Source organism: Phyllostomus hastatus, unplaced genomic scaffold, assembly GCF_019186645.2.
Source record: "Phyllostomus hastatus isolate PE091 unplaced genomic scaffold, TTU_PhHast_1.1 phas_contig_36, whole genome shotgun sequence".
Classification (NCBI taxonomy): domain Eukaryota; kingdom Metazoa; phylum Chordata; class Mammalia; order Chiroptera; family Phyllostomidae; genus Phyllostomus; species Phyllostomus hastatus.
In genome coordinates this window covers 6,020,146-6,032,163 of record NW_025333862.1, presented here as the reverse complement: position 1 = coordinate 6,032,163, position 12,018 = coordinate 6,020,146, and the positions used below count along the sequence as shown (strand labels likewise).

The following is a 12,018-nucleotide window of genomic DNA, read 5'->3' as shown; positions in this document are numbered from 1 at the left end:
ATGAATGAGGGACACACTGGTCCCAGGAAGTAAGGGGTTCTCCCTTCTGGCAGCTTCGTGTTTCCTCCTACTTCCCTTCTCAAAGTCATCCCAAACTCAAAGGGGAACTTCCCGGTCCTCCACCCTTTTCTGATTTGCAATCACAGCTGTAACATTCTCCACAGCCATTTGACTCTGCCTTTCAACCCAATGCTATCCTGCGGGACTGGTGAACAACTCTAAACTCAGCTGCAAAGGAAAAATCCATTGGCAATAGGTGACATAACTGCAGAGATTGTGCACATTCAAATACTGGGCCCATGGCCAAGAACATGGACTCTACAAGAATTTCTCTCTAATTAAGTGTGTACCTAACCTCCCACTGAAAGGAGTGTTACAGGTGAAACATCTACCAGATTCTTGAGATGCCTAGGTCCTGCTCCCTCACATATCTTCCATAATTACACAACTCAGAACCAGCCAAATAAGCAGGTTTATTTTCCATATGTACCTCCTTAATAGACTGCTAATTTAATGTCAGTGAGAATAGGATATTGTCTTGTTCCTGTCTCCAGTGAGGTCCCCAAAATGTATACTGAATGAATGCACAAATAAATACATCTTCTAAGTCCCTTTTCACTCTCTGCAATCTGAGTACCACAGGCAATACAAGGGATGGCGCCCCTTCCCCCCAACTAAACCTTACTGTTGGAAATCAAACATTTCTAAAGCCTCAACCATCACTTCTCTATGAGCATGCCCAAATCGCTACCAACAGCCCAGGGTTTTTAGCTCTAAATACACCCCAGATCTTTAGCCCTCAATACAGCCATTCATTTTTTGTCAATTAATGAAAATTTCACCTTCAATATCCTTCCAAGATCTTAAACTTAACACTCAAAAACCAAATTTCTCATAGTCTAAGCTTTCAAAAACAACTCATTCTCCTAACTTCAGTATTTTTATTAACAGCACCATTAATCTACCAGTCACTCAAGTCCAAAAGAAACTTCACAACCCTCTTTCTTCCCTGCTTCCAAGTTCATTTGAAACCGAATCCCATCAGTCAGCAAGTCCTAGAGATTCTTCCTGCACCAGGTGTTCTCCATCTGTCTCTGGACTGTAAGCTCCAGGAGTGCAGGGCGCAGTGTGTGTCTGGTGTGGCATGTGTCTGGCGCAGGGTAAGAGCACAGCACATACTTGCTAAACGAACTGAAGGATCAGTGTCTATTCTTTTCATTCCTACCATCCCACCCTAATTTAGATCCTTATTATCCACTGTGGCAACTGGTTTCGCTGTCTCAAGTTTCTTGTCATTTAGCAAATCACAACCCTAAGGTCAAGGTTAATCTTCCTTAAGCTGAGTTCATACCTCAGCCTAGATATTAGCTGTTCAGATCTTCAGTGGTTTCCAGTGTTTATTGCATAGAGCCAAATCTCTGAGACAACACTCCAGGCACTTCACAATATGATCCTGTCTACCTCTGTCCAATTCCTCCATATGCACTTGTTTACCCCAGCCAAACCAGCCTACTCACTCTACCCCAAAAGTGTTCTGTACTTTCTTCTTGCTGTGCCCCTCCAGCCTCCAACATTCCCCCTCTCTCCAGCTTTCAAAGTCCTATTCATGTCCTTCAAAGTCTGGTTCAAATCCCATGTCCTCCCTTTAAGTTTCCTGACCACGCCCTTCTGTAGTACACACTTGGTACTTACCATATATGCCTTATACTGAAGATCTGTGTTACTGTATTTTAGTATGATTTATTCCTGACTAGATTATAATTCATATAAGAAAGAACCACTACTATTTCTTTGGATCTCTCTCCTATAAGAGTCTAGAACAATACTTTTAAAATATTCAACAAATATTTGTTGCTAAGAAGGAAAAGCTGTAAGAAAGAAAAAATGCTGGCAGAGGGTTATGAAGTAGCATAAGGTCTCTGTAAGGAACACAGCAGGATAGCAGTGTAGGCGTATTCCTCTCAAAACTCGACAGGAAAAAAAACAACCTCAAAATAAAAGAAAGCACTGAGCTATTAAAAGTAGGAGATCAAAACCAACTGAGCTATGACTGAAAGGTAATTTACAGCAAGACTATGTAAGAAACAGCCAGCGCATTATCAATTAGAGTCCTGCTGGGCAATATTAACACAGATTCCACTTAAAAGAGACAATCAAAGGCTCAGCAACAAATAGGAATACATTTATACTCTTCAAGGAGCCAAAGAAAATGAAGAACATCTTCCCTAGGAAGACTTCCTACCCTTACATAATATTATCTCTGCTCTTAATCAAACCAGGCAGATAGAATTTCAGGCATTAACAGGGTGCTCCCACAATTCAAAGGGATGGAGGAAGCCATATTACCCATCTTAAACAAAGCAGAATAAGGTAGAATCAAATAATCTATGGGGGAGGGGGAAGAGAAGGAGCACGATGGGACCATAGGGTCAGACTGTACAGAGGAATCAGAGGTGTGTAGGCTGTAATGAGGGTGTCTGCACTGAGCACAGTGTGGAAGAAGACAAAAGGTGAGCAGGAGCAAAGCAGAATAGAAAGCAAAGCCAAAGAGTGGCAGGGTTAGGGCTGCCAGGGTAAGAAGTTGTCCCTGAGAAGATGAAAAGGGCAGTTCAGCAACATTTGTCCCACACAGTCACTTGGGGGGTTGGCGGAATGGGTGGAAAGGTGAAGAGATACAAATTGGTAGTTACAGAACCATCATGGAGATATAAAGGACAGCACTACATATAGTGTCAGATGGGTACAAGATTTATCAGGATGGTCACTTAGTAAGTTGCATAATGTCCAATCACTGAGGTGTGCACCTGGAACTAATATAATATTGTACGCCAAGTGTAAGTGAAAAATAAAAAGTGATTTTAAAAAAAACAAACCAACCTGTAGCAGAATACCCAGCCTGAACTATATGAGAAGTTGAAATCTAGCCGGGGTGAAAAATGGCCTGGAAAAGGATGGGCTAAATCCACATGGACTAACTTCAGCCCTGGCCACCCTACCCCATCCCAAGTTGAATAGTTTCCATGTTCCTGAGACGCGTCTGTCCAGAGCTGCTGCTGGCAGCTGCTCTCCTGGCAGCACAGGGAGACAAATTCATGGCATTGCTGAACCAACAGCTGCTACAGCTCTGGGGGAGGTGACAAGTGCCCACTGAGGTGCTCTGGGCAGAGAATGAACTATTCTAGGGACCTGCCTGACTGTCAGCAAAACCCAGCTACACTTCATTGGTGAATGAAAATAAAGTACAACTGCCACTCCAGAGACCCAGGAAGCCTACAACCCTTTTTCTGTCCCAGCCTCTTTGACTTCACTTGCTCTTTGCCCTTACATTTGGCCCATTTTTTCTATTTCCAAGAGCATGATTTTAGTTGAGGCCCATATTAACCTTAGGCCAACTGTCAGACCTTTCTAACAGGTCTCCTCCTTCCAGTGTCTCTTCTCCAATAGATCTTATGCACTGTTGCCATAGCTATCACTCCAAAGCACAGCCATATTATGTTCCTTGCTCAAAAACCTCCAATGGCTTCCCCATGCTTACAGAATAAAGCCCAAACTCTTGTCACCTGGCATTCATGGACCACTGTAATCTGATTCCTCTCAACTTTTCAAACCTTATTTCACTATTGCATTTATTTACTTCTTTTTTTTTTTTTTTTCAGCAAAACCCACCAGTTACCCACCAGCCTTGTCTTTCCCAACTGTCACCAACACTGTTCTCTCTGGAAATTCTTCCTCCCCCATCTTTTAAAATTTAAATCCTCACCCAAAGATATGTTTATCGATTTTAGAGAAGGGAATGGAGACAGGAAAGAAAGGAGGGAAGGAGGGAGAGAGGGAGGGAGAAGGAGGGAGAAACATCGATCAGTTGCCTCCTGTATGCACCCCAAACTTGCAACCTAAGTATGTGCCCTGATGGGGGTGTGTACAGGATGACACTCTAACCAACTGGGCCACCCAGCCAGGGCCCTCCCCCATCTTTTTATCCTCCTTCTACAACTTTTGCATTGTCTCAACTGAATCAAGCTTATAGGACCAATACCTAGTATTGACACTTTTATTTTTTTCATTTCCCATTCACTGAACTTCACCTCCATACAACGCCTCCCAGAACTCAGCCTGAACAAACCTCTCTTCTCTGTGCACTTATGGCACTTTGTATGGATGGGTGGCCATGGTCTGTCATACATCTGCCCTCTCACACATCGCAATGTGCCAGAGGCTTCTAACAGACCCTGTATCCCCTTTTTCTATATTAATAAAAACTCTACTTTCAGCTCACCCAGAATAATAACTACACTTCCCAACCTTGCTTGTAGCTCAGTATAGCTACATAACTAAGTTCTGGCCAGACAAATGTGAGCTGAAGAGATGTATGTGTCACTTCCAAATTGCACCTTTAAACAATATGTGCCTGTCCCTTGCCCTTTTTTGCCTGTCCTGCTGGCTGGAATGGGGACATGGTGGCAGTAAGCCATCTTGGGTCATACAGACAAGGGCAACACTCTCGTGATGGAATAAGAAGCCTGACACAGCCCTGTATGGCTAATGCCCAAAAAATCAACCTCTCTCTTGTGTAAGCCACTATCATTTGGGGTCTATTACAAAAGCACAAGCTATATCCTAACCAAAACAGACATACAGGCATGTCTAAAAAGCCTTTCCTGGACTAAAACTGTTGACTTTTCAATTGCTAACAAATGATTCAAGCTTGGCCTGGTGGTGCTGCCTACCAAGTGCCATTTCAGCGTCAGCAGCATGGATGTCTCTGTGTAGTTAAGCTTGTGTGTGCAAATATCCGAATACTTGCTTCCCTTTTGCAACATAGGGATGTGGAAACTGGAAAAATGAAGTGCTATCGCTAGTGTTGTGTTAAGAAGTAGTCTCATCACTGTATTAATAAGACAAGGGTAGATAGATGGAAATCATTACCAGCTCTTCAGATGCTCACCAGACTTAAGTAAGGCATACCATGGGTGTAACTGTGACAAAAAGAAAGGCCAGATACAAAATGCTGAAAGTACATCTGGTGGGGTATAATTCAGAATTTCACGTATATACTTATAGCAACAGAACCTACCTACTCCATGTAAAACTCTGGTTTGACATTCAACCATTTGGCTTTTCTGTACATTTTTAGGAATGAATTATCTATGAAAGTAGGATATTACCTGGACTCTGATTTCTTGCCATCTTGCCTGGATTCAATGCATTTGTGTGTATGTCTCATCTCCTCTTCTAATAGGCTGAGACACTGGGTGACTTCTGACCATATGAAATTGCCACTATAAGGCCATTTTTGATCTAGAAAACCCAGCAATTTCATGTTACACTCTAATGGATTGAAAGCTCCTAGGTTCGGGGTTCACTTTAATCTTTGCATCTCACACAATGCCTTCTACATGGGAGAGTATCTGTAAGAAATTGCTGGGGTTAACTTTTACAGATCTTCTACTTCCATTAGAGAACACTATCCTACCTTACCCTCTATTCTTTCAATGCTTAAAAAAAAATCTCTCCCTCTTTCCTTCCTACTTTCCCTTCCTCGTTTTCTCCCCCTCCCCTTCTGGTAACTTACTTCTAGCGGAAACTTTTATTCCTCCCTGACACTGGGTCTGCCCAAGCTGGGGGTTCTGGTTTTAGCTTGTTATTCTTCTCTTTCTCTCCCCTGAGTTTATACACTTTCATGTTGGGTTGGCCAAAAAGTCCATACGGTTTATTGCATAAAATAAACGACCCTTTTTTAATTTGCACCAATAACTTTATTGATTTGAATATTTTGAGTATGTTGGGTAATCTCCCACTATTGGTTTCTACTGGGTACATGTATGGGGTGCTGCTAAACACCTCCAAATGCATGAGACAACCCCACAGAAAAAATTATTTGGCTGAAATGTCAACAGTACCAAGAAACTTTTGCAAACCGTTTTTGACACGTTCAGTCAGTCACAGTACGTTCTCCATACACAGCACAAATCTTTTCTTTGCATTTCAGTTGTGTTTTTACCTTTCTTGAAATAATAAAGCATTGCATACCAAAAATGTTGCATATTTTCCACCTTCAATATTAAAATGGGTACACAAAAATTTACCAATTCTGATAAATTTTTCTTCTATGCTATTACAGTTGTGCTGACTTTTCCCCCTTGTCCTCCTCTACCTAGTACCCCGCACTCCCTCAGGCAATCCTCGCACCATTGTTCATGTCCATGGGTCACTCATGTAAGCTCTTTGGCTACTCCAGTTCCTATACTGTACTTACATCTCCATGGCTATTCTGTAAGTACCTGTTTGTACTTTTTAATTCACTCACCTCCTCCCCCATTCCTCTAAACTGCCCCTCCCATCTGGCAACCATCAAAAATCTCTCTGTATCTATGAATCTGTCTCTATTCTTCTGTTTGTTTAGTCTGTTTTTCAGATTCAATTGTTGATAGATTTGTATTTTGTATTTGTATTTGTATTTCAATTGTTGATAGATTTGCCATTTTTTTGTTCATACTTTTGATCTTCTTTTTCTCAAATAAGTCCCTTTAACATTTCATATAATAACGGTTTGGTGGCGATGAACTCCTTTGGTTTTTTTCTTATCTGGGATGCTCTTTACCTACCCTTTGATTCTAAATGATGTCTTTGCTGGGTCTAGCAAATGGCTGTAGGTCTCTGGTTTCCATGACTCTGAATGTTTCCTGCCAGTCCCTTCTGGCCCGCAAAGTTTCTTTTGAGATATCAGCTGACAGTCCTATGGGAACCCCCCTGTAGGTAAGTGCTTTTCTCTTGCTGCTTTTAAGATTCTTCCTTTATCTTCAACCTTTGGCATTTTAATTATGATGTGTCTTGGAGTGGGCCTCTTTGCATCCATCTTGTTTGGGACACTTTGTGCTTCCTGAACTTGCATGTCTGCTTCCTTTACCAAGCTAGGGAAGTTTTTCTCTCATTGTTTTTTCATTGAAAAAAAACAATGAAAGACATTAGAAATCTATTTTCCAGTAGGCACAATTAGGCACAATTTCCAACTAGGCACAATATTTTTCAGTAGGAAAATAGATTTCTAATATCTTGCTCTCTCTTCTCCTTCTGGCACCCCTATGAGGTGAATGTTGGACCTTTCAAGGCTGTTTACACTGTCTTCCATTCTTTTTATTCTTTTTTCTTCCTGTTCTGATTGTTTTTGCTTCCTTATATTCCAAATCATTGATTTGATTTTCAGCTTCATCTATTCTACTGTTGTTTCCCTGTAAATTGTTCTCTATTTTAATTAGTGTATCCTTCATTTCTGACTGGATCTTTTTTATGCTGCTGAGGTCCTCACTAAGTTCCTTGAGCACATTTATAACCAGTGTTTTGAACTCTGCATCTGATTGATTGCATATCTGCATTTCATTTAGTTCTTCTGGACTTATGATCTGTTCTTTCATTTGGGCTGTGTTTCTTTGTCTCTTCACTTTGGCAGCCTCCCTGTGTTTGTTTCTATGTATCAGGTAGAGCTGCTTTGACTCCATGTCTTCATAATGTGGCCTAATGTAGTAGGTGTCCTGTAGGGTCCAGTGCATAGCATCCCCTATCACCTAAGCTGGGTACTTGAGGTACGCCCTTCGTGTGGGCTGAGTACACTCTCCCCTTGTAGTTGAACCTTGGTTGCTGCTGGCCGATCAATGGAAGGGATTTACCCAGACCAGTCAGCTACAAGGGCTGGCTTTGACCACGTATCATCAACCTTCACCCTCCGTGGAGGATCAGCTGTTCAGGGGCAGGGTGATGGTGCTCTGATGTGGTATGTGGCTGTCAACTGGTGCCCTAGCCCTAGGGTTCCCTGGGTGGCGCAGGTCAAGATCAGCCCACACCTGTGTTTTACAAGAGGTCACCTGGTCTGAGCTATAAAGCAATCTGAAATGGCTGCTACTTGTGCTGAGCTTGGAAATTCCCAGGTAACGCCAAGCTGTGAATGTAGGCTAGCTGCTATTTGATAGGATTTAGGAAGTTATGAAGCATGAGCCAAAACCAGCCATTCATGTGGAAAAGAAGCTTGGATGGATCTATAAGCTGGGTGTGGTAGAGCCTCTGGGGATTCCCAAGACAGGTCAAACTGTATTATCCAGATTGATGGAGTCTCAGATATGGCACCAGCTTTCCAGCTCTGTGCAGGGACGCTTTACAAAAGGGACAATGGCCTCTGCTTGCCTTAATGCCTGGTACTTCAGTTTCTCCCAGTATGACACTGGCGCCTTTCAAGCTGCTACCCCAGTGCTGGAGCTCAGAGGGAGTGAGTTTGAGTAGGTGAGTCCATGTGTGGGCTCTTTAGGAGGAACTGCTTGGGGCTCCACAGTTCTTTCCATCGACTCAATCTCCACTGGTTTTGCAGCCAGAGGTTGTGGGGACTTACCTTCCTGGCACTGGAAAGCTGGGCGGGGGGCCCAGTGTAGGGCTTTGACTCCTCGCTCTCCTGTTTTTTTATCTACTACACGTGAGTGTGAGACCAGCCCATTCCGAGTCTGCACCTCTCCTACCAGTCTGGATAGATGTGGTTTCTTTAATATCATAGTTGTCAAACTTCCATTCAACTCAGTTTCTGATGGTTCTGAGAGATGGTTGTTCTATAGTTTAGTTGTAATTTTGATGTGGTTGTGCAAAGAGGTGAGTCATGTCTACCTATACCGCCATCTTAATGGGAAGATCGCCTTTATTTTTCAGTAAGTTTTTTTTTAATGCATGCTGGTATGATAGCTGTCACAGTACAATCTAATAAAATTGTTTCAAATGAAGTTAAAGACAACTAAGCACTGCTAAAGTCATCATAGTATGGAATAACCTTCACAAACTTTTTGGCCAACCCACTATCTTCCACAATCAGTTCTATACTGCTAATGCTATCTAATCCCAGTCCTACCCTCTTATCTCAAGAAGTGCAACCTTCCATCTGAATGCCTGAAGGCCTCCCACTGCCCCCAGACAAGCATGTCCAAAGTTGGCTCACCATTCACAAAGAGGTCTTTCCTCAACATCCCCACTTTTATTGTAGATTCCATTACCTCTTCTAGGTTGCCAGGTTAGAGACAGTGGGTCACCCCTGACCATTATAGCTCTTTACCCAATCATTTACCCAGTCCTGTTCAGTGTTTCAAATACATTTTGAATGTATTCCTTTCTCTCTGGTCTTTGCTGCTACCACAATGTGCATGAATTCCCTGCCCCCAAACCTCCACCTTGGCCTTCTCTGGCATAAAAAATTCATTCTTCTACCACATCTTTTCCCATGTCTCTGCCCCCATACAAGAACCCAGAGGGCTCACCACCACACTGCCGTATCAAATCTGAACTCCTCTGCTGGTCTGTCAAAGACCCATTATTTGGTGCCTACTCGTCTACCTTTATCTTCCACTGTTTTTGAAAAATACCTGTGTTCTCACAATATTTTGCTCATACCTCTATTAAAGGCCTTTGCACATTATGTTGTCTATATGTCTCTCTTCTCTGTAAGCCAAGATTCTAGAGCTCATCTTAGCCTCCGTAGGAATCAGCACAGAGCACAGTATCCAGTAGGAATTTATGAGGGGTTTGTTGAATAAGTGGATTGTTACTCAGGATAAGATCAGACAGGAAGCTTTTAAAGTAAACTAGCCATAAAGTGACAGAAAAAGGAGTGAAGTTTCCTCCTTACAAGTTCTTGTAGTACCTTGTACTTCAGTTTCGTAACGCTTACCTCAACTCATCTAACTGTGTGATTTGTTTAACGGCTGCTTCCTCATTCTTCTGTTAAGTGCAATGTGGAAGACAACACGCTTATTCACTGCTGTATCCCAAGGCACAATGTCTGGCGTAAAGGAGTTCACGGAATGTGTAATGGACATCTGTTGAATGAATGTTTAAGAATCTTCCTTTTTATGAAGCTGGATTCCTCACTAGTCCCTGTACCTTTACCCCTACTTCCTCTCACTTGTAATACTGTTCCCTACCACACAAATCTTTAAAGCCTAACCTAAAATCTCACTTGCTTCTAGAAAATTCTCCTGACTATTGTAGATCCTTTACCTATCTCTGATGGTTTATCTCTGACCTCTTCTCATATTTATATTCTACATAAAAAATTATCTCAATGAGATCATTATTGCCTTATCCTTTAATTGCTCCCTGTATTAAACATCTTTTCTCCACAACAGTATTTGACCTCCTCTGGATACACACAATAAACTACTCTTATATCTTCCAAAACCTGTACAATAGAAGCACATAGCCGGCTCTCTATAAATACTCACTGGTTGTTTGGGGAAAAATGAGGCCAGGTTCCAGCTCTATCAGAAAAATCAATTCTTCCAGCCTTGAAGAAAACACACTATTCCTTGTATGTGATCTTAATCAGAGCAATTCAGATAATTTAAAGAGTGGCACATCTGTACCTTAATTTGTAGTAAATATGTCCTTAAGCTAAGGATACTAGTAAAACTAAAGTGATGTTTTAAACTTAGGAGGAGATTATTAACAGAATAAATCCAACTTTGAATCACTCTATCACATACTAAAATAGCATTTTATGCTCTCAGAATTGCTTATCATAAAGAGAACAGGACTTGGAAAAGATAAGGGACTCTGAGGATAAAACATCTTGCGAAACTCTCATTCTGGCTAAACCAAGAATGTCACATATCTTCCTCTATCTGAGCCTCCATATCATTGCTCAGAGCTGGCTTGTAAAGGATGTTTATTTCCTCAATTATTAGGGTGATGAACAAAAATAAAAAATAGGGAAAGATACACTTGGCATTAATTCCTAAATTCATTCATTCGCTCATCCAATATTTAGTGACCATCTGTTATATACTGCGTGTTATGCTAGGCACTGTGGGAGACTGAAAGATGAATTAGAAAAGTTTATCCAATCCACTGAGAGGAGATTATATAAAGCAGACAGTGCTGAATGTCCTAATAAAAGAACAAATAAAATGCTGTACAAATTCAGAAGAGGGAAAACATTCTTTCTTCTGGGAGAATCAGGAAAGTTTCTTAGAACATACTGCTTCTGAGATGGGTCTTAAAACACAGGTATGGTCGAGACATGCAGAGATGTGAAGAATGGGCACATAAACTCAAATAACAGGATAAGCAAAGACCCATGGGAGTCAACATTCTGTTTGGCTAAGATACAATGAACTGGAAACAGAAAATAAGGTTGGAAAGCTACTTGGGCCAGGTTTGGAAGGGCTTGAGGACCACAGTAGATCTAGGGTGGGACCTGAGATTCTGTATTTCCAACACCCTAGGTGATGATAACGGGAGATCATACCTTGAGTATCAAGACCGTAGATAGATACACAGACAGCGGGGAGCCACTGCACAGAGAAACTGCCTGAAGCGTGTTCCAGGAAGACTAAATCTGATCATAGTGGATCAGCCAGGCGGGAATGGGGAGAAACTGTAGACTGTGGTCCTCAGTGCTGGTCAACCATTAGAATCATCTGGGAAGCTTTTACACCATCTTGTTACTCAGGCCCTGCTCCCAGAGACTCTGATTTAATTGGTCTGGAGTGGGGCCCAGATTTCAGCATTTTAAAACGCTCTCTAGAGAATTCTAATGTGCAGTTGGGGTTGAGAACCTCTGCTATAGATGATACAGTAAGTATTGCAATTGTTCCAGCAAAGATGATGATCTAAACTAGGGCGATGGCAGTGAGAACAGACTGAAGGGGCCAATTGTATAAAATACTATAAATGTAAAAGAAAAAGACTTTAGCAACTATCTGGACAGCAATATAGAAGTATAGCTACCACATCATTCATTTCTTCTAATTTGGTGAAATGGTTAAGAATACAGACTCTAGGGGAAGGAAGTGGGGAAGGCTGAAGTGGTGGGGACGGGTGGGGGTGGGGAGGCAGAAAACTGCACTTGAACAACAACAGCAAAAAAGGAATACAGACTCTAGAACCAGACGGCCTGGGTTTGAATTCCAGCTCTGTTTACTAGTAGGGGGTGTTTGTCCACAATGGGCAAGTGCCTTGACCTTTTTATGACTTAGTTTCCTCATCTGTAAA

General features: G+C 41.9%; 1 protein-coding gene across 11 annotated transcripts in view; it reads right to left on the bottom strand.

The window, feature by feature from the left end:
- The window catches only part of SRGAP2 (SLIT-ROBO Rho GTPase activating protein 2), a 243,238-nt gene that overhangs the window by 141,559 nt on the left and 89,661 nt on the right, over positions 1-12,018 (bottom strand). The window lies entirely within an intron of this gene.